This window comes from Pipistrellus kuhlii, unplaced genomic scaffold (genome assembly GCF_014108245.1).
Source record: "Pipistrellus kuhlii isolate mPipKuh1 unplaced genomic scaffold, mPipKuh1.p scaffold_m20_p_1, whole genome shotgun sequence".
Lineage (NCBI taxonomy): Eukaryota > Metazoa > Chordata > Mammalia > Chiroptera > Vespertilionidae > Pipistrellus > Pipistrellus kuhlii.
Window position 1 is genome coordinate 16,125,286 of NW_023425404.1, and position 25,858 is coordinate 16,151,143.

At 47.1% G+C, this 25,858-nt stretch overlaps 1 long non-coding RNA gene across 1 annotated transcript; it reads left to right on the forward strand.

Moving 5' to 3' along the window:
• Positions 1-797: 797 nt before the first annotated feature.
• LOC118716284 lies at positions 798-24,842 on the forward strand. Its single transcript, XR_004987107.2, has 4 exons — positions 798-901; positions 3,461-4,110; positions 4,368-4,875; positions 24,252-24,842. It is a non-coding gene; the product is annotated as an uncharacterized LOC118716284 (long non-coding RNA).
• The last annotated feature ends 1,016 nt before the right edge of the window (positions 24,843-25,858 follow it).

The following is a 25,858-nucleotide window of genomic DNA, read 5'->3' on the forward strand; positions in this document are numbered from 1 at the left end:
AATGAGAGGAAGGTTTTGAATTGCTGATGGAAAAGAGGCAATGGAATTATACTTGGGAGAACAAGCTTTTCAAATAAAACACATCGGCCAGGAGAGAAGCCAGAGCAAGGGTGGGGGAGACTGGGAGGTCATTGATGAGTTCAGGCCTAAATTAGCATTTTGACCTTATCCTGAAGGAGGTGGGGTGGTTAACAACCCAGTCCAGTCCAGCCCTCGGTTTAGGGATTGAGAGCCCAAGGCCAGAGAATGGCTTGGCCTGGCTCCTAAGGCTAGTGCTCTCCCCACATCTTGCTCTTTCTAGATGTGGTTCTTTAATTAGGGGGGTTGCTTACCTTGATCTACCCACCCTCACTCAGCCTGGCTCCAGTGGGTTCCTGCTTACAATATGCAGCTGTAGCAAGGCACTGAAAATGGCCCAGAAGGAGGCCGGGCTAACAGGAAAAAGCTTTATGCAAAGGAAAAAACGGGGCCAGCTGAGCTTGGTCTGCCCTAAGAAAATCAACACAAGGTCCCAAAACGCAGACTAACATGTGCCTTGTCCCTTCCTGTACCTTTCAGCAACTTGAACCCCTCCTGGGTTGCTGAATGCCATCCTGGTGTTTCAGCACCGGGAGGTGTCAATAAATCCCCATCCTTCGAATGCCTTTCAGAGAGGAGCAATCAACACGTTGGGGAACGAGAAAAAAAATAAAAGGCCCAGATTCGGGGGAGAGGGAGTGAGGGGCAGGGAACTGAGGTCCTTAGGTTTTAGGGAGGTGGGGGCTCAATGGTGGAAGACCTTTTAAGTTGTAAGCACCCAAGGATCCGAAGAGGAAAGATCAAGTTTTGAGTGGAATCCGCCAAGTTGCAGGCTCGGGAAACTGGTTCAAAGCGCTGTGCTCTTCTTGGCTGTCGGGCCCTGGTAAGTAATATCTTTTTCCTAAACTAGCTGTGAGGAACAGCTTACAGCTCAGATCCCTTTATCATTATCTCAGTTTTCAACTTCCCTGCCCAAAGGAAACTCCTGGCACTTTGTTCCTCAAGCAGCTGCCTGGGCTGGAATTCATGAGCAAGGGCTGCCAAGCTTAGCCTTCCTGGGGAAGGCTGGTCAGCGCCAACGTGACAGCCTTGGGCCCAGCCCCAGTAGGTACAACAGCTGGTGGAGACTGGCCCATTTCAGGTCTGGCTGACCGGAGGGGCAAGGGTTGGCTGGAAGGCAAATGTGTCCTTCTGCTCAGGCCAGAGTCCAAAGCCTACAGCTCCACCAGCTTGTCCTTCTGTGGAGAGACCTGTGAGGCTGTCCCAGGCCGGGCTCCTGATGAATCAGGCCCTCTGTCCCTTCCTCCTGAGGCCAGTTGGGTCTAGTCAGCAGCTACATCTGGCCCATCGACCCCCTCCCTGTCCTCTCCTGACTCGTGGTGCAGTTGGCAACCTCATTGCCTCCTAAGATGAAATGGTATCTCCGAGAAGTGGGGTTTGGTCCCCCTGCCTGTAAACATCTATGCTGTTCCGCCCTCTCCATTCTATAGATTAGCATGTGTGAAATGAAGAATTCAGGGAAAAGCGGGTTCTTGGGTACCACCCAAAAGGGGGGAAAGAGAGGGGTTGGCGGGCCGATCCTCTGGACAACGGGGGCTGCAGAGATCTGGGAGGAGGATGGGAGCCCGAAAAGGTGGAGGACCATGGGCAAGCCTGCCTCTGGGGTCTCCTTCAGAAAGAAGTCAGACTTACTGGACAGACTGGAATTATTGGAACAGGAGGCCTGAGAGGCCAGGCTGTTGTGTCCAACAAAATCACTTAGACTTTGTATTAAAGTGAGATAGGCTCTTGTGAAGCTGATGCGGTGATAGATAAGACTCTGCCCCTTCAGCCTTGGGGGCCAAGAGAGCCGGGGGCAAAGCCTGGACAGCCAGGAAGGAGACTGTGGCCAGGCCCTTGCCAGGAACAGCTGACCTCGGGACAGTAGATGTCCTCTTCAATTCCCAGACGGTGCTCAAGCTCCAGGGTTCCAGTCTTCAGCATCTAGCATCAGGGAGGCTCTCTGCGGTGATCTCTCTGCACCTGAGGGCAGGCCCCTCCTGTGCCTCTGCGGCCGGGGGAGTGCCTCACCCCGAGGTCTACTGGAACGGCACCTCCCAGAGCTGTGGGAGGCATGACCTGCTCAGCTGTACATCCCAGTCCTTCCCCCAAGCTCTGTCAAGTGGAACTCAGTCCAGAGAGGGGGGCATGTGAGCCCCGTGGTTTCCTCCTTGGTTCTCTCCCTGCCCCCCATGCCGACTGCACTGGGGATCTTTCCCAAAGCTTTGCACATTACCCTCCCCAGTCTTCCTTCCTCTCCCCTCTTCCAACAGACCCACTGGCCCGGCTTGGGAGCAGTCAGGGGTGGAGGGAAAACATCTGTGACACTTGCTGAGCCTGGTCACAGGGACTTTCTTCTTTTCGGCCCTCGGTATGGCTTAAAGGCCTAGGAGAGGTTCGGCTGCCCGGTTTCCCAGGCTGCGGCGGCCCAGTCCTCCTCCCCTGAGCTGTGTTGTGGGCCCCGCTCTGGGAGGGGCAGTGGATCGGAGGGTGAGACTGAGAAGTAGCCTCTCATGACCCGGTCCCCCCTCTTCCCACTTCGGGGCATTTCTCCTCTGCTGCTGCTGCTGCTTCCCCTTTGTCTGGACACAGAGGGAACTAACAGGTTTACCCCATCTCTACACTGTCTCTTGAGCCCCATGTCCCCTCTTGGTGCCAAGAAACCTCCTTTCCCTCATACGCTGAGTCAGAGCCCAGGCGCCTAGAATAGCAGAAGTAGTGAGTCAGGGAGGCCTGTGGTGGGCTGGAAAGTGGGGCTCCAGGGGAGCTGGGGAGAAGAATGTGGCCCGAAGAGCCAGAGAGACCGGCCAATCTCTGCTTTGTGACATGGAACCGGCTTCGAAACCTGAATTTCTTCACCCACAAAGTTGAGGTTGAGCTCACCTGTGATCCTGCTGTGTAGATTGCAGTAGGCCCTCGGGTTATGACGGAGATCCATTCCTACAGCTCGATGTAAGTCGATTTTCTCTGTAAGTTGGAACCCACCTACATAAGCACCTACGTGACTCACATGGAGCATAGACACAGCAGTAATGAAGGGAAACAGTAAAAAAATTTTAAAAGAAAGATAATTCCTGACCTTTACTTATGGTAAATAAATAATAAAAAACATAAAACACATATATGTACATATGTCAAAATGATGGAACTTTATATATATATATATATATATATATATATATATATATATATATATATATATATATATATATATATAAATACTGTAAATGGGTGATGGCAAAGTAACCCCAAAACGATGTCCAACATAACCTGGGGACTGCCTGTAGTAAGTAAATAAATAAATTCTTGTTTGTTATATATCACCAGCACAATGTTCAGCAGACCATAGGCATTGTATAAAGAGAGCTGCTATTACTGTCATCATAATCATTTCTTCTTCCAGGGACAATGTTCAGGATGAGGACAGAAGGCAGAAGAGAGTCCTGAGGACTCCAGAGATGTCCTCTCCTCCTCCTCCTCTGCTCCCTCAGCATTTGTGAGAAAGCGGCACTGGACATGACGCTCCGTGCTGTGTAATGCTGGGTTCTCTCTTTGTCCGGAACACTTCCAAGGAAAGCCAGCCACGGAACTAGGTTTGGACACCTGAAGCTAGTGACGGGAGAGAAGGGGCAATGGGTGGAGGGAGCGCCAGGCACTCGCAGCCACTGTGTCCCCTCCCAGCTGGCCTCCCAGGTACTTGCTGGGACTGTCCAGCAGGAGTATGGCTTTCACTTTTAAAAAACCAAGTCTGAGAAATCCAAGCTTAGGACAAACCAAAATGAGGACAAAGGGACTCACAAGATGTGTAAGGAGATTCTTTGCTAAGGACTTCTGCTGGCGCCCATCTGGTGTGTAATCGGGCACCCTTGGGTGTGGGGATGCAGGGTAACTGGAGGTGAGTCCTTTAACAGGAAAGCTCTTCGGTAGACCCGCAGTGCTATAACCATCCTGAGCGTTGCCGAGATGAGCAATAGGCCTAAAATGTGGGGTCCCCCAGGGAAGAAATTTCTCAGATTCCACTATTTAAGGATTTTAACCTCTCCCTCTAGGACAGTGTTTCCCAAAATTCTCTCATGATAAGAATCACCTGGTGGACTTGTTAAACTACAGATTCCTGAATCCCAACTAAGAAGTGCTAAACTAGAATTCCAGTCACATCACTTTAGATCAGTGTTGTATACAATTTTACCTATATGTTCCCAAAAATTCTAGTTTAGCACTTCTTAGTTGGAATTTAGGAATCTGTAATTTAACAACTCCACCAGGTGATTCTCACCATGAGAGAAGTTTGGGAAACACTGCTCTAGGAGATCACCGCAAATCAGAGATAAAAATTCCCAGCTGATCACTTGACTCCTCCCTCTCCTTCCGTTTCTGGGCGCTCCTGAGTGCTGAGGATGGTTTTAGGAGCCAGTCCCTCGTCCCCCCGCACCTCCTCTTCAGTTAAATCACAAAAATGGTCATTATAGGGTCACAGATCTTTGCACACACACAAAAAAGTTTGGGGAACGGTTTTTCTTCAAAATTTTAATCCATGAGGGATTAAGAACAACCTCACTTTATGAGACCAGAATGTTTAAATGGAGCCAGTGTTCTAGAAACTTAGCAAAGTGATGTAAGACATGAAACAAAATGATACGTCTGTCTTTTTTCCTTCCTGGGCAAGGTGCATCTCAGCACTGGTGTCCTGCGGCTTTGCAGACCTGCATGGTGAGTATGTGTTTTGGCTATTATTTCTATGTAAGAAAAATGAATGAACAATTCCATCTCCTTGTTGCCTGCTGTCAGGAGACCGTTCACAATCCGGCCCTACCCAGAGTAAGCATGTGCATATTCTGTGTCCCAGCAATCCCACCTGAACATATGCTTGACATTCTCACCAGGTCTGGAGGGGACGTGTACCAGGATGTCCACAGTGGGTTGGTGGGTGGTATCAGGGAAGTAGGAGCAGTAAAATATTTGTTTCTGTGGGAGTGAATGTGCAAAATGCGGTAGCAGCCCATCTCGGGACCCACATAGGTAGATCCAAAAACACAGTGCTGAGTGAAGAAATAGAATAAGAATTATAACAATACCACGTACATACATTAAAAGTACACTCACACGAGAGGAATACACATTTATCATAAACATAAAAGTTACACATTTTATGCACAAGAACTGTTACCAATGTGGGAAGGAAAATGAGAGTGGGGCTGACACCGGTTTGGCTCAATGGATAGAGCGTCGGCTTGGGGACTGAAAGGTCCCGGGTTCGATTCCAGTCAAGGGCATGTACCTTGGTTGCGGGCATATCCCCAGTAGGGGGTGTGCAAGAGGCAGCTGATCGGTGACTCTCTCTCATCGATGTTTCTAACTCTCTATCCCTCTCTCTTCCTCTCTGTACAAAATCAATAATATATAAATAAATAAATAAATAAATAAATAATAATTAAAAAAAGAAAAAAAGAAAAAAAAGAAAATGAGAGTGGGGAACAAAGATGAACACACAAAGAAACGCAGAGAAGAGAGGACCATACAAAAATTTGTACACCGTGTTCTTGGCAGCATTGTTCATAATACCCAGAAAGTGGAATCGGCCCAAATGTCCATCAACTGATAAATAAACTGTGGTCCATCATGCAATGAGTTGGCCATGAACAGACATAAAGTACTGATTCATGCTACCACATGGATAAACTTTGAAAACATTATGCTAAGTAAAAGAAGCCAGTCACAAAGGACCACATATTGTATGATTCCACTCACATGAAATGTCCAGAATAAGCAAATCTAAAGAAACAGATTAAGGTTGCCTAGGGCTGGAGGAGGGGAGGCAGTTACGGGGGAAGTGGGATGTGACTGCTGATGGGCGTAGGGTTGCTCTTTTGGGGGTGGTGAAATGTTCTATTTTTTAAAATTGATTTGAGAGAGAGAGAGAGAGAGGGAGGCAGGCATTCATTTGCTGTTCCACTTAGTTATGCATTCATTGGTTGATTCTTGTATGTGCCCTGACTGGGAATCAAACCTGTAACCTTGGCGTATCAGGAAATCGTCTAAATTTAAGATTGTAGTGGCAGTTGTACAACTCAAAATAGACTAAAAAACCCATTGTTGTACATTTTGCATAGCAGAGTTTTATGGTATGCAAATTATATCTCAATAAACATGTTTAAGAAGAAAAAGCAAAGGGGAGCATGTGCTCACGTGGTTGCCCTTTCGTCCTGCTTTGTGCTTCTGGTTTCATGTGGGAACTGGGTGAGCTTCACCCACCTTAACCCTGCCCACAGGCCATTGCCCTTGAGTGGCGCACAGTTGCCTCTGGCCCTTCCTGCTCGAAAACCCAGCACTGGCCAAAGGCTCCAGGAACTGACCCAAAGCTGACTCCAGGCAGAACTAACGGCCAGAGCAGACCACTTCCTCAGAGCCTGAGGCGCACCCCAGATTCCACCCAGGGCTTCCTCGCCCTGGAAGTTGGGAAGGACTCTGGGGTCTTGGCTGTTCTGTTAACTAACCATGTTTATCACCAGTCAGCAGTGTGACTCTAAGAAGACACGTCTTTCCTTCCTGGCTTTGCCAGTATTAGCTGTGTAACTTTAAACTGTTACTTAACTTCTCTGAGCTTCAGTTTCTCTCTCTGAGAAGTGGGCCTAAAATTAGCTAGAGCAGTTTGGGATCGTGAGTGAAGTTATCCATGTGAAAACCTAGCCCTGTTCCTAACACACAGGCAGTACTTGGTAGATGTTTGCTGAATCTGCTTCCGCAAAAACCTCACCTGCTTCTCCAAACAGCCCATCAAAAATACTAATACAATCTTGAATTTGGCAAAATTGGTAGAAGAGTCCATATCATGGGAAGAATAAATTATAATCTTTATAACTTCTGTCGGGTACAAATGACAGAAACCCAACCGAAAGTGACAGCAGCAGAAAAAGGGATTGCAGGCCCGGCTGGCATGGCTCAGTGGTTGAGTATTGACCTATGAACCAGGAGGTCACGGTTCTATTCCCAGTCAGAAAATATGTCCAGGTTGTAAGCTCAGTCCCCAGTAGGGGACATGTGGGAGGCAGCCAATCAATAATTCTCTCTCATCACTGATGTTTCTCCTTCTCCCTGCCTCTCTGAAATCAATAAAAACATATTTTTAAAAAGAAAGAAAGAGAGATTGTAGTGGTTCAGTAATGGAGCTGAGTTATTGGGACTTCCTCTTCCCTCTCTACGATCCACCTCTTCCACTTCTTTTTCCTTCTCCTCCTCCTCTTCTTCCTCCTCCTCCTCCTTCTGCTCCTCTTTCTCCTTCTGCTCCTCCTCCTCCTTCTGCTCCTCCTCTTCCTCCTTCACCTCCTCCTCCTCCATTATCATTTTCTGTGGGTGGGCTTCTGCTGTATGGCCTAGAAGATTCCTGTCCCTCCTAGCTTATGGACCGAGATAGGAGATGAGAAGAATCTTCCAACAGATTCCTAAACCCTTTCCTGTGGAACCAGAGTGGATATGTCCAGTGGTTGGACTGCAATCATTGGATGGAAATGACAGGGAAGCCAATTTCCTGTCAAGAATTCCAACCCTTTTAAGCCTGAATGATGTCTCTCCCCATTAGGAGACTGGTGGTGGCAAGTGACAGAAAATGCAGCTCAAAGTGCATGAACAATGATGGTGACTGATTGGCTCCCAACATAATGGAAAAGTCCTGTGGCAGAGTGGCCTCTCGATTCGTCAGGGCACTGTCTCTTCCCCTGCAGTTGTCTCAGCTCTGTCTCCATATGTGTCTGCTTTGTCTCAGACTGGCTTCCTCCATCAGAATCAGTCAGAGCAACACAGTGCCTTGTTCTCAGCTGGGAATGGACCAAGAGTGGCTTCCTGTAGTCACTGAAGGAAAGTCTGAAGGGGTGGCTCTGCCTGGACACTATGGCAGGGGCAACACTCACGATGACTCCTGAGATTAAACGCCAAAAGGCATGTCTTTGGGCTGATGCATTTTGATAGATCAGAGTTCACCTGGAAAAGCACAACTTAACAATGGGAGAGGGTGGAAGGACACTAAGAACACAGCCACTGCCTACCACGGGGCCACAGATCTCATTTATAGATGGGGAAATGGAGCCAAAGACCTCCCAAGGTTCTACACCTAGTTTGTGGCAAATCTAAGACCAGATATCAGTGGTCTTGGCTACCGTTCGCTGGTTTTCTGTTGTGTTGTTGTTGTTGTTTTCCCAAAAGTTTCCCAGCTTAAGTCCAGTGAATTTTATTTATTTGTTTGTTTGTTTATTTATTTATTTCTGACCCAAGAATATTTTTCCATTGATTTTCAGAGAGCATGGAAGGGAAAGGGACAGACAGAGAGAAACACAGATGTGAGAGAGACACATTGATTGGTTGCCTTTTGCATGCCCCTAACCAGTGCTAGAAGCCTGCAATGCCCTTGCCGAATCGAAGCCGGGACCCTTCAATCCACAGGCTGATGCTCTATCCAGTGAGCTAAACCGGCTAGGGCTGTTCTATTTTTTAATTGAATGTATTGGGGAGTGGGGATTGGTTAATAAAATTATACAAGCTTTAGGTGTACAAGTCTATAATACATCATCTTGTATATTGTATTGTGTCTTCACCACCCCAAGTCTACCGTTGGCTGGTTTTGCTCAATAATGAAAAAGAAGGCTTTGATGGATAACAAACACCCCATCACTAGGGAGAGTCAAGCGAGACTGGATGGCATCATAGCTATAAAAGGAATGACCACAGTGATCTTCAAGGGAGAACAGAGGCCTCTATTATCGCTGCTCTGTGGGAACAGCACAGGGTGAGACAACTACTCCCAAACGGGATGGTGGAGATGGGCCCTGCAGCAGGGATGGGCTCATCCTGTCCGCTTTCTTGGATTCGTAACTTCCTGAGAGGCTCTGACTCCACTCTGCTTCCCCTCCTCCCCACCCTGTTCCCAGGCTGAGACGGACAAGCTGGGGCTGGTAATTGCGTTAGCTCAGTTTCCTCCCTGGCCCTGCCCTCCTGGTAATCTGATTTTCAAGGTTCTAAGGGGTGGCTGGGCCCAGGCTCAGGAAGGAATCTGCTCCCTCATGTCTGTTGGGCCTGCTAATTTGATAGAACTACTTGCTGAGCTTCCACAGAACCCCCATTAGGGACAAATTTCATCTGGTTTCCACAGCCCTGGCCCTGGAGAGCTCTCCAAGTCTCAGCCCAGAAGGAAATCCAGCTTCCAATTCAATTTCTGCAGAAAGAAATTAAGTCTTTATTATAATAATAATAGCAACCAGAGATTGAACACCTACTGTGTGCCAGACACAGCACCAGGTGCTTTGTTTCTGAAGACTCACCAGGTGTGCTGTCACCGTTGTGAGTTCACAGGTGCTCCAAGTTGGTCTTTGGCTAATGATCCCCTTCCTCGCAGGAGTCTCCCTCCATTTGAATGGACTTGCCCTTGGGTTTGGGGCCTTTGGCTAGCTCTTGTATGATCGTCAGAGTAGCAGTGTTTCTAGGGCAAGATGGCTGTCTGGGTGTGAAGCAGCATCTGACACAAGCCTCCTCTCTAACCCCAGGGCTCCTGGTGCCTAACGGGAGCCCTTAGCCACTTGGGGCAACCAAGCTCAGCTTGCCAAGCATCCTGGAGGGTGTGTGGACAGGTGCAAAGAAAGACACTGGGCCCTGGGGAGAAGCAGCTTTGCCACCTCTTAGCTGTGTGGCCTCTGAGCCGGGGCCTCCTCGTCTGGGAAATGGCAATGGTTTAATCTACACCGGCAGCTCTGAGAATTAAATGAAGTAAAGGACAGGCAACCTAGTCTCTGTTTCACTGTGTGGGCTAAGAATTATGACTCACCCTGCCCAAGAATTTTCCCAGAGCTTGCACCACCTGTCCCTGGCCATCTGGCCTCCACTTGACATCCTCCCCAGGAATCCTAGGGTCCTCATGGAGTTTGGGAGGATGCAAGGGGACTTGCCAGGGTGCTCATCACATGGAAACTGGGGTCACCTGCTGTTCTTTGAGGGTCCCTGTCCCCATGGAGACAGACAACAAATACATGAATGAATATGTGAAGTATCATGTTGTGAAACATGCTCTGCCCCAATAGTCCTGGGCCCCTAGCTACTGCCACCCATGGAAGTGACACATAACTTTCCATGCATTACTTCATCCAGATAAGAGGCATCTGCTTCCCCAGGCAGTCAGCCTACCATCAGAATCACTCTGGCTGCCCCAAGATACAGTCTGTATCACCCCTCACCCCCAAGGAAGCTCCTTTTCTCAGGCGGGGCTGAGCCCCCTGCTTCTGCTGCCACCATTATTGTGAGGGAAGATTCTGGGCAGCCCTGCAAGACACCCTCTCCCCCTGTCACAGAGCTCCCTGCCTCTCTTTCAAATCCATTTATACATCACTTCGCCCAGGGGGACCTCCCTGACTCCCTGATCCAAATTAGCCATCCCACACATGACCTCGCCCCACTTCCCATTGTCCTGACTGCCCATCTCCTTAGACAAAACAAGTTTAGCAAGGCCAAATGATACAAAGTCAATATACAAAAATCACCTGTATTTCTATAGTTTGTTTTGAGTTAACTTTTGAATATGGTGTGAGGTAAGGGTTACTTGTTTTCATGTGGATATCAAATTGTTCTAGCAGCCTTTGTTGGAAACATTATTGTTTCTCCATTAAACAAACTTGGTGCTTTTGAAAAAAAAGAAGAAAAAAAAGGTTAACTGACTAGCCCTAGCTGGTTTGGTTCAGTGGATAGAGCACCTGTGGTTTGATTCTGGTCAAAGCACATGCCTGGGTTGTGGGCTAAATCCCCAGTAGTGGGTGTGCAGGAGGCAGCCGATCAATGATTCTCCCTAATTACTGATGTTTCTATCTCTCTCTCCCTCTCCCTTTATCTCTGAAATCAATTTTAAAAAAAGGTGTAAGGAGGTGAGGGGTGAATCACACAGGCGTCTTGAGTAAGAGGGTTTCAGCTAGAGAGAACAGCAAGTGCAAAAGGCCCTGAGGAAGGAGCATTTTGTGCAAAGGGATGACATGATCTGACTGAAATTTAGCACAATCACCTGTGTGTGCTGCTATGTGGAGAATAAGCAAAATCGAGAATTTAAATAGGAAGACCAACCGGGAGGCTGTTGTAATAATCCTGATGAATCTCAGAGGGAAGATGGGGTTGAGAGGTTTGGAGGGTGAGAGATTAACCTGGGAACCTATATGCATATATGCATAGCCCATGGACACAGAAAATAGTGTGGTGAAGGCCTGGGAGGGGTAGGTGTGGGGTGGAAGGAGTCAATGGGGGGGGGAAAAGGGGGAAATATCTACAATAGATTCAATGACAAAAGATTTTTTTAAAAAAAGGACGGTGGTATTGGCAAAGGTTAGCCAATACATCAGTGGAACAAGTAGAGTCCAGAAACAGATACACACAAAATGCAGTCAATGATTCTGAGAAAGACAGCAGGCACTTCAATGGGTAAAGGAAGTCATATCAACAATTTGTGCTAGAATAACAAGTTACTCATGTGAAAAAAATGAACCTCAGCCCCATCTCATACACAAAAATTAGTTCATTATATATCACAAACCTCAACACGAAAGCTGAAACTAGAGCTTCTAGAAGAGAACATGGGAGACTATCTTCATAAGCTTAGAGTAGGCAAAGATTGTTTTAAAAATACAGGGCCCAGAAAGCAATAACCATAAACAAAATGGATATGCCCTCCTTGGGTGGCTGGGTTGGTTGGAGTGTTGTCCAGTGCAACAAAAGGTTGAGGGTTCAATTCCTAGGGTGTTAGGGTGCATGCAGGAGGCAGCCCATTGATGTTTCTCTCTCTCCATTCCTTTCTCTCTCTCTCTAAAAATATCTATATAGATATATAGATATATATAGATATATAGATATATATAGACCTACCTGTATGTGTGTATATATATATATCTCCTTTGGTGAGGATTTAAAGAAAAAAATGTATAACTTTCCCTTTCCTTCTAGGAGGATCTGAGAATCTCCTTCCACAGCAGCCATGCCCCCCTGCACCTCCATGTGCCGACACTCCCACATGCTCCAAGCAGAGCCCCAGCCCTCCATTCCGTGGCCACCATATCTCCTCAGGGTGCAGGCCTTCAGGGATCATTCCAGGACCCCCGCCCCAATTCACTCAACAATTCCCTTTAAAGCAACTTAAATCTTGTCCCACCTTCTTCCTTTCTCCTAAACAGTCACTGCTGTGAAATCACTAGTTTGACAGGTATGTCTTTATTCTTCATTACATATTAAAATAAATCCCTAACCATTAAAAATATTTTAAAATATGCGAACCACCTAAAATTATTTCACATACTGTGCTTTTTATATGTTCTTGGGAGTATGGGTGTGAGCATGCATGTGTGTATCTAATGGGATGTGTGTATAATTATACATGTGTGTGCATATGGGTGAATGCGAGCATGGGCATGTGTATGAATATGTATGTGGATGTATAAGTACATGTTGCTGCCTGGTAGGTGAGTGTGTGCATGTGTCAGAATGATTGTAAGTGTATGTCTATTCCTGAGTGTGTCTGAGTGTATAGTGTGCATGAGTGTCTGGTGGGATGGAGTGGAGGAAGATGAGAGGATGAAGAGTCCTAGTGGGCGGTGACCACGTTCCCCTGCCCCCCAGCAATGAGCCCTACTCACCAGGAGCAGACAGGGCAGAGAAAAGGCATGGGCCAGCAGCCCCTCCAGTGAGTCCCTGCTTGTTTACCCACAGGCCCTTCGGGAGGAGGGAAGTGCCTCCTTGGCCACAGGAGCACCTGGTTACAGCCGGCATCCTGGTAACCATCGCCAGGGACTGGGAGTCCTTCCTGGAGCAGCCGCAGCCCGCAGGCGGGGGCAGATCCTCTGCTATATTTACAGGCCTGCATTTAGCACAGGACCTTGAGACGAGGGACTGAGCTCCCAAGTCTGTGTTCATCCCCCTGGCAACCTTATGCAAGGGATGTTTGCAGGAGCTCAGAGGGGTTAGGTAATTGCTCAAGGTCACACAGCTCGGTATTCAGAACCAGAGTAGCACCCAGTCTTCTGGCTCCGAGGTACAGTGTGTTTCCACCACAGTGCAGGGAGCACGGCCCTCCCAAAGCCGTTTCCTGGCCGAGAGAACCCTGCGGGAATGCCAAGTGCCACCTGAGTTCTCGGTGGCTGTTATCCTGTAGAGGTCAGCCCCTGTGGTCTTAGCTAAGTGGTTCTTCTGCTCGTTCCCATGCCAAACCCCCTCGGCCAGGAAGCAGCTGGTGTCTTGGGTACAGAAAGTTCATGAGTGGGGTGATACTGGCACTTGAGGGCACTGACCAAACAAATGATTCAGCTTGATGAGCCGGGCAGGATTCTGGAGGTGGATGAGGGTCTCTGAAGAAGAGCAGGGTTAGTCAGGGTTTTCTAGAAAAACTGTATCCATATCTATATCGACCTACCTGTATCTATATAATATATGAGAGGTTTTTAATTTTTTTTAATGTTTTTTTAAATATATTTTTATTGATTTCAGAGAGGAAGTGAAAGGGAGACAGAGATAGAAACATCAATGATGAGAGAATCATTGATTGGCTGCCTCCTGCATGTCCCACACTGGGGATTAAGCCTACAACCTGGGGGAATGTGCCATGACAGGAAATGGAGCCATGACCTCCTGGCCAACGCTCAACCATGGAGCCACAGCGGCCAGCCGGGCTGAGAGAGATTTTTAAGGAATTGGCTCACTTGATTGTGGGGTCAAGTAAGTTCAAATTCATAGTGCGGGCTGGTAGACTGGAAATTCAGGTGAAATTTTACGTCGCAGTCTTGATTCCAAAATCCACAGGGCAGCATGTTGGAAATTCAGGCAAGGTTTCTAACTTGCAGTCTTTTTTTTTTTTTTATTATTGATTTTTTTTTACAGAGAGGAAGGGAGAGGAATAGAGAGTTAGAAACATCGATGAAAGAGAAACATTGATCAGCTGCCTCCTGCACACCCACCACTGGGGATGTGCCCACAACCAAGGTACATGCCCTTGATCGGAATCGAACCTGGGACCCTTCAGTCCACAGGCTGACGCTCTATCCACTGAGCCAAACTGGTTTTGGCATAACTTGCTGTCTTGAGGCAGAATTTCTTCTGAATCCTCAGCCTTCATTCTTAAGGCTTCCAACTGGTTGGACGAGGCCCACCCACATTATGAAGGGTCATCTGCTTTGCTTAAAACCTAGTGATTGTAAATGTTAGTCACATCTAAGAATTCCTAGACTAGTGTCTGGCCAAACGGTTGGGTGCCATAGCCTAGCCAAGTTGATGTAAAATTAACCTCACACTTCCCCTGACCTCTAGGGAAGATCTGCATCAGCACCCTTTCCCTCTTCTGCTCCTACTTGCATGCAATTCTAGGAATGTGCTTATTGCTTCCCCATCATAGAACTGTGACACTTCCTAATACTGTCTGCTTAGCTTTGCTCTTCTCCAGCGCCCAAGGTGTGAACGTGTGTTATTTATTCTCCTCAGGTCTCTTATTCAATCTGAAGATTTAGGTGTTTTCCCCCCCATTTTGATTCATTCCTACCTTTAACGCTTCAAATACTGCTCCTCCCCCATTCTCTCTCTGTTCTCCTGGGTCTGCCAGCTAAGGGTACTAGATCTTGCCATCATTTCCTCTTCTCTCAGCCCTGGTTCCTTCCATATGTTTCTTCTCTGCTTTTTCTTACTGTGCTACTAGCAAAGTGGTTTTTTTTTTCTAAAGGTATCACCCAATTTGCTAAACATCTCTTTAGCTGTGTCTTATTCTGCTGTTCAACTTAACCAATTTTAATAAAGTATTTAAACTGTATTTTTCATTTATAGAACTTCTATTTGGCTTGTTTTCCATCCATCCTATATAATAAAAGCCCAGTGACCCTTATGGCAGAACGACCAGAAGAACCGGTTGCTATGATGCGCACTGTTCACGAGGGGGCAGACGCTCAATGCAGGAGCTGCCCCCTGGTGGCCAGTGTGCTCACACAGTGGGAGTGCCACTCAACCAGAAGCTGGACTGGCGAGCACAGTGGTGGTGGTGGGAGCCTCTCCCGCCTCCGTGGCAGCGCTAAGGAGTAGCAAGCCAAACTGTAAGAAGCGAGCAGGCGGGAAGTAAGGAGCAAGGGGTCCTGGATTATGAGAGGGTGCAGGCCGGGCTGAGGGACATCCCCTCCCCATTCCCAGCACAAATTTGATGCATCGGGCCTCTAATTTTGTCATCTTATCCTATTCTTTATTATTATTTTCTTTCTGATAAATATTTTTCATAATCACTTAAAATGTTTATTTTATGTTTTCAAAATTTTCTATTTCCATTTCTTAGGGGGTAAATTCTTCTGCATTTTTTGGTCTTGGCTTTGTATTTACTGTTATCTCTTATAGTAGTTTGTTTCCCTGTGCAGTTTGTATTTTTTTATTGGGAATGCATCTTCATTGGGGTTTGTTTTTGCCTTGAGTTGTGAAAATATTCTTACAGAGTACTTTGGGTTATGCTTCTGTCAGGGCCCTTGGGTCTGGACTAACATTTATATTAACTTTTTGGCACAAGAGTCCTGGGGTCAGCGGCTTACCAAGGAAGCTAGAGCCATGCACCTCTCTCCTCCTGTGGGGTAGGCCTAGGCCTTCCATCTTCCACAGCAACTTCCCTCCCCAGCCCAGGACAGCAGCTCTTTCTGCAGCCCTGGTTGGTAGAGTTTTTGTAGCCTTTTCCCCTTAGACTTATCTTCAAGGCTCCAAGCCTTAAAAGGATAAATTCAAAGGGACAAATTCCAGCTCTCCTGCCTCAAACAGCCTGGGGCTGCCTCCTATTTTTTCAAGGGCCATAGACCTCTTAGGAACCAGGCCTTTGAGCCTTTATCTAGTCAAAACCCGGTGAATCATCCCTCTGACCAGCTTGCTCCGGCTTTGAGTTCTTCTACTATCTCTGGAATGTGAGAATGTTCCTTTCTTTCTTTTGAGGTCAGCAGTATATTTTCAGGTGTTTTTCTTGTATGTTATGCAGGATTTATATAGGGTAGTAAGAGAGGGTTGCCTGAAATAGCTTAATCTGTCCTGTTGCCAAAAGAATTCTGATACATCTGCCTGTGGATTATCTCAGTAATCCACAGGCAGATGTATAACTGGACTGCATACTCCACAAGACAGGAACCGTGTTGGCTTTTGCTTCCAAAAAGAACTGAGCATATATATATTGGAGCATATATACATATTGGATGGGAGCCAAATATATATTTTTAAAATAAAATTTTATTGATTTTATTTATTTATTTTAAATATATTTTATTGATTTTTTACAGAGAGGAAGAGAGAGGGATAGAGAGCTAGAAACATCGATGAGAGAGAAACATCGACCAGCTGCCTCCTGCACACTCCCCCCTGGGGATGTGCCCGCAACCAATGCACATGCCTTTGACTGGAATCGAACGTGGGACCCCTCAGTCCACAGATCGACGCTCTATCCACTGAGCCAAACCGGTTTTTGCAATTTTATTGATTTTATTTTTATTTTATTTTTATTTTTTAATATATTTTATTGATTTTGTACAAAGAGGAAGGAAGAGAGATAGAGAGTTAGAAACATCGATGAGAGAGAATCATCAATCAGCTGCCTCCTGCACACCCCCTACTGGGGATATGCCCACAACCAAGGTACATGCCCCCTACTGGAATCGAACCCCGGACCCTTCAGTCCCCAAGCCGACGCTCTATCCATTGAGCCAAACCGGTTTCGGCAATTTTATTGATTTTAGAAAGCGAGAGAGATAGAAACATCAATGATGAGGGAAAATCATCGGTGGGCTGCCTCCTGCATGCCCCCTACCATGCCTGCAAGCCTGGCATGTGCCGTGACTAACCTCCTGGTTCATAAATCTATGCTCAGCCACTGAGTCACACCAGCTGGGCAGGAGCTTAATATTGTTGAATGAATTAAGGAAGATACTCTCTTTGGGGACATTAGTACCTAATTCATAGGGCTGTTGGGAGAACTTAACCAAAAGAAAGTATGTTAAATGCTTAGTACAAGGGAGGCATTTAGATATTATATCTATGATAATAAAAGCATAATATGCTAATTAGACCAGACAGCTGAACAACCTTCTGGATGTCATTCTAGACGTCCTTCCAGATGAAGCTGGGGTGGGTGGGTTGGGGGGGGCTGAGGCAGAGGTGATTAAGGGTGATCAGGCAGACAGGCAGGAGGGTTAGGGGTGATCAGGCAGATAGGCAGGCAGGCAGGTGAGCGATTAGGAGCCAGAAGTTCCGGATTGCAAGAGGGATGTCTGATGGGGATTGGGCCTAAACTGGCAGTTAGACATCTCTCGAGGGGTCCCAGATTTTGAGAAGGTGCAGTCTGGGCTGAGGGACCCCCCCCCCCCCCCCCACATCCAAGTATGAATTTCGTGTACTGGGTCTCTAGCCTATTATAATAATCATGTCTATTAAGGCAAAGGCTCAACCATGAAGGTTTCCCTGTACTAGTAATTCAGCTCCCACCCCTCACCTCAGACATCAGTCCTGGCCTAGGATGGCAGACAGATTCTGTGAGTGTGACCTCCTGACACTTACTCAGAGCACAAAGGTCAGCCACCACATCTTGGTTTTAACCCAAACCCCAAGGCCTGAATATGAATTGGCTAAATGTTATTCTACTACCTCACCCGCCCCCACTGCCCCTCTGATTGATCCTGTCCTGTCTAGGGGTCCCTGATCATGTCATGGCCAGTGATCCCTTTTATTGCCAGGATTTTTCTCTAGAAATCTCATATTTGAGAGGTTCTGTTGAGGAAAAGTGCACTGAATAAGTATTCATTGATTTATTTGTGCATTTTAATTAATCCAAGGCATTCACCTGCCAAGTGAGATAATTTGAGCCCAAAGCGAGGTAACAACAATTTAATCAGGCTGTGCAGCTTGAAATGAAAAAGTCCTACCTGGTGGGACCCACCAGCAGCAGCAGTGCCTTGCAAGCTGGACTCAAGGAGGACACAGAGAGGCTTTGAAGATGTCAGCCAGGCCCTGACCCCACAGCTCATTTGGTTAGTGTCATCCCAATAGACTGAGGTTTTGGATTCAACCTCCAGTCAGGACACATACAAGAAGCAACCAATGAATGCATAAGTAAGTGGAACAACAAGTCGATGTCTGTCTCTCTCTTTCTCTCTCTCTCTCTCTCTCTCTCTCTCTCTCATCAATACATTAAATAAATAAATAAATAAATAAATAATCAATAAATAAAAATTTGAGAAACAAAAACACAAATAATGGCAGCCAGGGGCAATCTCCTAAACATTACAATCCCAAGAAAGTGGCTGGCAATGGTGAGAGGCAAGAAGGAAACTAAAAAGGCTTACAGTAGGATTTATGTAGCCTCAGAGAGCAGAATTTAAAATGTGGGGTGTATGTGTGTATGTGTGAACATCTCCTTGGCATGCTGGAAAGTTTACTCAATGAATGAGGACAAGTTTGAGCTATGGACTATACTAGTAAATCATAATACATATTAAATGCCTATTATGAATCAGGCACCCTATTTAATTTAATGTTATTCTTCAAAACTTAATTGTGGCCCTAGCCGGTTTGGCTCAGTGGTTAGAGTGTCGGCCCACAGACTGAAAGGTTGCTGGTTCGATTCTGGCCAAGAGCACCTACCTCAATTGCAGGCTCGATCCAAGGCCCCAGTCAAGTGCATGTGGGAGGCAACCAATCCATGTGTCTTCCTCACATCAATGTTTCCCTTTGTGTCGACCCCTTCCTTCCACTCTCTCTAAAAATCATTGGAAAGTATATCCTCAGGTGAGGATTAACAAAACAAACGAACAAACAAATTAAGAACAAAAACAAAAACAAACAAAAAAAACCCTAGTTGTGAGATTGGTACCATTCCCCTCTTCATAAATGAGAAAACTGGGTCAGAGGGATCTTAGGTAGCTTGTTCAAGGCCCCATCATGTAGCTAGTAGGCCAAGAGTTGGTCAAACTTGTCTGACTCCCAAGCCCAGGCTCTCGCCACCAGAGGACGGCCTCTCCTGTGCAGGAGGAATGAGCTTTGAGCACTGCCCAGTGTTAGCCACTTGTTGGAATCTTCTGGGGAGCTTTAAAAAAGCTCACTAATCATCCGAGAGATGCAAATCAAAACAACAATGAGGTACTCTCTCACACCTGTCGGAATGGCTACAATCAATAAATCTACAAAGAACAAGTAAGTATTAGTGAGGATGTGGAGAAAAAGGAACCCTCCTGCACTGCTGGTGGGAATGCAGACTGGTGCAGCCACTGTGGAAAATAATTAAAACTGGAACTCCCATTTGACCCAATAATTCACTTTTAGGAATATATCCTAAGAAGCTAGAAACACCAATCAGAAAGAATATATGCACCCTTATGTGTGTTCAAAGCAGCACAATTTATAATAGCTAAGATTTGGAAACAGCCTAAGTGCCCATCAGCAGATGAGTGGATTAAAAAACCATGGTACATCTACACAACGGAATACTATGCTGCTGTAAAAAAGAAAGAACTTTTACCATTTGCGATAGCATGGATGGACGTGGAGAGCATTAGGCTAAGCGAAATAAGCCAGTTGGAGAAAGATAAATATCACATGATCTCACTCATCTGTAGAATATAATGAAGAACATAAAATGATGAATAAAAATAGATCCAGAGACAAGAGAAGCATTGAATAGACCATCAAATCTCAGAGGGAAGGCAGGGGAAGGTTGGTGTGCAGGTAAGAGATCAACCAAAGGACTTGTATTCATGCATATGAGCATGACCAGTGGTCATAGACAATAGAGGGGTGGGGGCATGTGTTGGGCGGTGGGAGCGGGCAGAGAGAGGTCAGTGGGGGGAAAGGGAGACATATGTAAAACTTCCAACAATAAAAAATTTTAAAAAATATTGATGCTTGGGTCCTACTGCCAAAGATTTTAAGTTAATAGGGCATTTTAATTTTTTAAAAATAAGTTTTAATAGATTTTTAGAGAGAAAGAAGAGAGCCAGAGAGATCAAGTTGTTGTTCCACTTATTTATGCCCTCATTGGTTACTTCTTGTATGTGTCCTGACCTTGGAATTGAACCCACAACCTTGGCTAATCGGGACAGGCTCTAATCAATTGAGCTAACTAACCTGCCAGGGCTCAGCGGCTTTTTCAAAGGTTCCCCAGGTGATTCCAGCAGGCAGCCAACCAAGCACCACTGGCTTCCTCCCAAGCCCCAAATCTATGAAGGTCATTGGCTGTGAAGGTCACCTGGCCTGACTGTCCCAGGATGAAAAAAAGAGCTGGAGAAGTCCAGGGCAGGAGCTCAGACTCAAAGTCCAAGGTCTGTACTGGGGGCAGGGAAACGGAAGATCCTAACCTGAATAACGAGCATCCAAGATCTCCCAGCCCTCTGGGGCCAAGTGCCTGCGTGGCCACCTGGGTCCCTTTTACACCAACACACAGGTTTGCAGGAAAGACTGAACCAACAGAGCCGGCCTGGCTCAGTGTCCTGGTCGATGCCCCTCACAGTGGCAGCCATTTCCTCCCCTCGGCCTGCACTTCATCCCCAGAACCCTGAGCTCACTTCCTGAGTCTGGCTTTCCAAGGCGAATGGAAACTCTGAGAAACCACATCCCTTTGTATTTCCAAGCAGCCAGCAAGGGCCTGGCACCGGGCTCCCTCAGAAACACTGCCAGGCCACATTGTTCACGGCGCTGAGTGGCTCACCCCTCCCAGAGATGCTCACAGCCACACCAGCCAAATCAGGATCTCCAGGGCCCGGGCCCGGGCATCAGCATTACTTACCGTCTCTTTCAGGGCCGTGCCAGGGTCATTGAGTGGAGGCCCATGAATCCGGAGGTCAAGATCTGATTCTCAGTCAGGGCACATGCCCGGGTTGTGGGCTCCATCCCTAGTAGGGGCCATGCAGGAGACAGCCCATCAATGATGCTCTCTCCTCATCAATGTTTCTACTTCTCGCACCCCCTCCTTTCCTCTCTGAAGTCAATAAAAATACACATATTTTAAAAACTCTCTTTGAAGTGTCTGTCAGGCACCCTAGGGGAGATGCTGGGTGTGCAGCTGGAGGGGTGAGGCTGATGGCTCTGGGGTGAGGGTCACGAAGGGGAGGAAAGGCTGGTGACACCCATTTCCACAGCTTGTATTGATAGATGGAACTGGCAGCTGTGGGAGAGATGGGATCCCTGGGGACACTTAGAAGGGAGGGCACGGGGAGTGAGCGCTGAACCCTGGTCTCCACCTTGGAGAGGTCCAGAAGAGGGGGCTGAACCAGTCCTGGAGACTGAAAAAGAGGAGCAGCGAGGAAAGAGTGAGCCGGGGGAGGGGGAGGGGGATGCTGACAAAGGTAATCAGACAGACAGGAAAGAGGGAGGGTCTCACTGTGCCCAAAGCTGGTAAGACAAGGACTGACCCCGAAATGCTTAGATTGCCAAGTTGGAGGTCATGATGACCTTGACGAGAGAGCTTCAGCAGGTGGCGAGGACTTAGGCCTGATGAGGGTGAGGACAGGAGCGAAGGAACCCCAGGAGACGGAGGTACAAAAACGGAGAAAGCAATCTGAGGGATGTGGTTTGCCAGGGAACAGAGACATGGAGCCATAGGCGGGCCCGTGGGACCTGCAGGGAGAAGGAGGAGAATCCTGCGGCCACAGCGACCTTGCGGAGGGTTTCCGAGCGCAGAGCGGAGAGGCGGGCCCTGCGTGTCAGTCATTCGGGAAGCCGCAGTCTCCCTGAGGCCGGGAGGAAAGAGAAGAGCCAGGATAAATACGTGGGTACGTCTGTAGGAGGCTCCTGCCAGTCAGTATCCTTTCTCTCTGGCCTGAAGTTTCACCGCCACTGTTTTTGGAGACCTGACTTTTAGCAACCACAGAGGAAGATGCTACCTGAAGTGGCCCTCCCCTCACTACCTGGAGTGGGGCTGAGGGGAAGGCTGGTGGAGGAAGGTCCCAGGAAAAGGATGAGCGCTAGTTAGAATCCCTTTTGCTTCAGGCGGAATCTGCCCGTGGGTGTGAGTCCGTGGGTCCGGTTGGACAAGCTGGCCTGGCTGGGGTAGCGAGCAGCAGGCAGGACTTCCACAAATGCTCCACAGCCTCAGGAGCAGGATGGCTTATCCCTGGATGGTGCAGCAACTTAGGAACCCACCAGCGGGGGCCTGCTGCCACGTAGCTAATGGACCCCTGGCAGCGAGGGGCCCTTCCCGCTGTCTTAGTGCTCCCAGGGGGCTCCCTATACCTGCCCCTGTGAAGTGAGGAGGGTGACCTTCGCATCCAGAAAGAGGATATATCAGGACACGTGGAGCTAGTGTAACAGTGATGCTTGCTACTCAGAGTGTGGTCCCTGAACCAGCAGCGGCAAGATCAACTGGGGTCTTGCTAACCATACAGAATCCCACACCTGCCGAGTCAGTCTCAGTCTAGCAAAAGTCCTAGATGACTCTAATTTGTTCGTTTAACCACTAACTTTGAAAACCACTAAGGTAAACCATAAAGTTATTATTTTGAGGTTAGATTCCAGAGCAGCTCCTGTATAGGTACAGCAGCCCCCTGATCCCCTGATGTAATTGAGGACTAACTATTACCAGAAGTTTCTTTTTAAATCATTAGGCTTTTGCCTCGTGATTCTAAGACGGCAGCCACAGCTCCTGGAATCATGTGCCCACATGGACAGAGCCAAGGTAATAAGAGATTTTTTGGTGTGTGTGGTGGGGAGAGAGAGAGAGAAAGGAAAAAAGGCTCCCACATCCCAATAACAAATATCTCCTTGGTTCTCAACAGGCCACCCTTAGCCGCTATGGAGTCTGGAAAAGAAGGGGGTTGGAAAGGGCTACTGGGTAGCCAGCCATAAAAGGTACACATGGAATTCAAATGCACATATGGCAAACCTAACTAAATGTTTAATGAGAGAGAACAAGAAAGATCAAGGTCTTCCTTTATTTATTTTTTTATATTATTAAACTAAAGGCCCGGTGAATGAAATTTGTGCACTGGGCGGAGGGATGTCTCCTCAGCCCAGCCTGTACTCTCTTGCAGTCCAGGAGCCCTCGGGGGATGTCCGACTGACGGCTTAGGCTTTCTCTCCCCAGCCTAATCCATCAGTCAGACATTCTTAGTGCTGCCCCAGAGGCTGGAAAGGCTTCCACACTACCCCTGCACTCACCAGCAGTGAGCCCAGCTTCTGGCTGAGCAGTGCTCCCCCTGTGGGAGTGCACTGACCACCAGGGGTCATCTCCTGCATTGAGCACCTGCCCCCTGGTGGTCATAGCAACCAGTCGTTCCACCATTTGGTTGATCTGCATATTAGCCTTTTATTACATAGGATTCATTTAGGGTGTCCTGGCCAGTGTAGCTCAGTTTGTTGAGTGTTGTCCCCTCTACTGAGAGGTCGCCAGTTCGGTTCCTGGTCAGAGTTGCAGACTCCATCCCCTGTAGGGGGAGTGCAGGAGGCAGCCAATTAATGATTACCTCTCATCATTGATGTTTCTATCTCTCCCTCTTTCTTCCTCTCTAAATCAATAAAAAAATATATTTTTAAAAAGAAAAGAAATAATAAGTGACAAACTACTTATAAAAATTGGGAACTACCTAAATGTCTGACAGGTTGGATGATGCAGCCATACAATGGAATACCACACAGCCTTAAAAAGTTACAGCATTAAGTAGTGTTTAATGGCATGGGGAAATGTTCACAATATATTATTAAGTGAAAAAAAGTTTATAAGACAGTACATAATATAATCACAGTTTCACTTTTTAAAGTATGTTAAGAAAAAAAGACTACAACAGACTAAAAAGACTACAACAGACACTATAGCAATATTGTCTTCCTAGAGGGTAGGTTTTAATTTTTGTTTTAACTCCTTCATAGAAACATGATTTATTTTTCTATAAGGAAAAAAAAAGTTAGAATTATTCAGCCCAAGCAACCGAGCTAGTGTTGAGGGGCTTGGATAGGGATCTAGGTCTCTTTCGCCCATCTTTCCTCTGCCCCGCAGGCTTCATAAGAAACTCCTCCAACCCCCAATGTTCTGGAGGCTTCTGGATGCCCCACCCACTTGGCCAAGTTTATGTTTTGGTGGAAAGTCTTAATGTTTCCATTGTCTGACTTGAGAGTGTTCAATTATTCATCCTAATTAACTAGGGCCTAGGTGTTACTCTGACAGAGACTCTCACTCACGGATTTTCTCTACCTCTACCTCGCCTTTGTTTTAGAAGCCAAGAACGGGAAGGCTTCAGAGGGGGGTTAGAATGCCTCCATGCAGTATCTACATCTGAAAGGCAGCCATTCAGCCGGAAGAAATGACAGGCAGGACAGCCCCAGGCCGCCAGACCTCCCACAGGCTTTTCTTGTTCAGGAAAGCCTGGATGAATGGTTTCTTTGCAGACGCAGCTGCCTGGGTCCCAAGGTGAGTCAAATAACATCCCTTCCCTCATAGATCAGGTGGTGGTTTGCGAGAGCACATGCGTCCCCTCCACCAAGATCTGCATTCCTACCGCGTGCCAGGTGGTTTCTGGAGAGAGGGAGCAAGTCCAGATGCCTGACTATGGGCAACCGCTCAGAGGTGGTGTCATTTGAGCTGAGACTGAAATGGACACTCAGTTATGAGCAAATCTGGGGGAACAAAGTTCTAGACAGAGGACACGGCCAACGGGAAGATGTGTGGTAATGAGCTTGACCATCTCTAAGAAGGGAAGGAAGCGTAGGAGATCCTTTCCTGGGGGAAATTCTACAGTGGGGTGACAGGACCAAAAGTTATAGACATCTTTATGGCTCTTGATATACATTACTGGATTGTTTTCCAAAATGAATATATATACCCTGTTTCCCCCAAAATAAGACAGTGTCTTATATTAATTTTTTCTCCCAAAGTTGCGCTAGGTCTTATTTTCAGGGGATGTCTTATCTTTCCATGCGCTAGGTCTTATTTTTGGAGGATGTCTTATTTTTGGGGAAACACGGTATAAGCTCATGTGTCCAGTTTATAACAGCCATTTTCCCCGGGGAGTGCAATTCAGAGGTCGACAGGATGGGAAAAGGGACTTTAAAGTTTCCATCTTCTGCATGGTTTGAATTTTGTACCAAGACTATATATCTTTGGTTGTTGTTGTTAATCCTCCCCTGAGAATGTTTTGCCCATTGATTTTTAGAAAGAGTGGAAGGGAGGGGGAGAGACACACACAGAGAGAAACATCAATGTGAGACACATCCAACTGGGGCCAGGGATGGAACCTGCAACCTAGGTACCAGCCTTTGACAAGAATCGAACCTGAGACCCTTCAGTCTCTGGGCCCATGCTCTTACCACTGAGCCAAAGTGGCTAAGGTGAGTATATATCAGTTTTATAATTTTAAAAAATAATTATTGTTTTCATTGATTTCAGAGAGAGGAAGGGTGAAAGATCAGACAGAAGCTGAAAACCAGGTCTACAGGCTTTGTTAGAGGAGAAGGACCTGCCGGGCTGTCTCACAAGGGGCTAACAGCAACACGTGCAGAGGTGAACACGCCTTTTGGGGAGGAATGGGGGCTTAGTGTACTCGGCACGCACTGATTGGTGGCTTAATGTATGGACCATATAAGGTACATAGTTAGTCACTCAGGTACTTAGGGACAAGGGCTTAGGCCCAGAGTGTTTGGCAGGTGCTGATTGGTGGTTCGATGTATAGTCCATATAAGGTGCCTGGTTAGGTACTCTGGTATGTCGAGGCCGCAGGTTACGTCATACTCTGCCCACCAGTTGGGGGAAGGGAGGAATCTATCAAAGAGAGATTGAAACATCAACGATGAGAGAGAATCGTCTATCAGTTGCCTCCTGCACCCC